Genomic DNA, 1052 nt, shown 5'->3' on the forward strand with positions numbered 1-1052 from the left:
TTTTATATTATTAGTGCAAAAAAATTAAATTTTCTAAGAATAAATACTTATTTTGCATATCCAACTCTTGAGAAACACGAATGTCATGATGTCATTCTTCACTTAATAGTAATGAAAAACAAGAAGGCCCTTTTGCATCATTACTTGGTAATTCCGAGGCAAAATGAATTGTATACTCTAAAGTCTAAACTGAAAAAGGAAGATTAGACAACAAAACCTGAAAAAAGAAGAAAAAGGTATGGTCTTCGTTCTCATCTACAACAATAGTTTCTTCATCTTCAATTAACTAAATACCTTAATAAATTAATACTAGAGATAATAATTATTAGCTCCACAAAACTTTAATTAACCAAAAGATTCAAATACGAAGCCACTTAGCACTTGCATCTACAAAGACAAAATTCTGTTGACTCCTTTCGGTATTGATGATAACATAGTTAAATTCATGAGCTATATTAAAATTAAAAAATAAAAAAGAGAATACTTTACCTTCGTCATTCTTTCATTTCTCCTTTTCCGTTTTTGTTTTGTTGTGCTTTCCTTGCTCACAAGTATTTGAACTTCCTTGATCTAGTAAATAAAATAAAATAAAATAAATTATGAATAATCTATCTTATTAAGGTTTATGACAAACATATGTGAGAATTTTCATTGGTATGATTGGATCTATGTCACATTATATTTCCAAATAATGTTGCAATAACAAGCACAAACTAGTCACTACCAAATTATTAATATTAAAAACATTAGAGGTCACATGCTACCAAGCATTATTGTATATAGATTTTCTTAAATATTAAAAAATGAAGTACTGTACCTTACTTCACGATTTAGTTATTTTCTTTAGTTTCTCTGTCCTTTTCCTTGTCTTCATCCTTAGTTTGTCTATGTAATAATAAACAAAAATTCCTCATTATGTAAGGAAATTATTATATATAGGTTATTAATTTTAAAGAAGTTGGTTTGACAACAAAAAATGGTATGATCTCATAATTTTGGTTAGATTATTAAATTACTATAAATAATCCTAAATGAATTGTAATGAACTTCTC

This window comes from Arachis ipaensis, chromosome B01 (genome assembly GCF_000816755.2).
Source record: "Arachis ipaensis cultivar K30076 chromosome B01, Araip1.1, whole genome shotgun sequence".
NCBI lineage: Eukaryota > Viridiplantae > Streptophyta > Magnoliopsida > Fabales > Fabaceae > Arachis > Arachis ipaensis.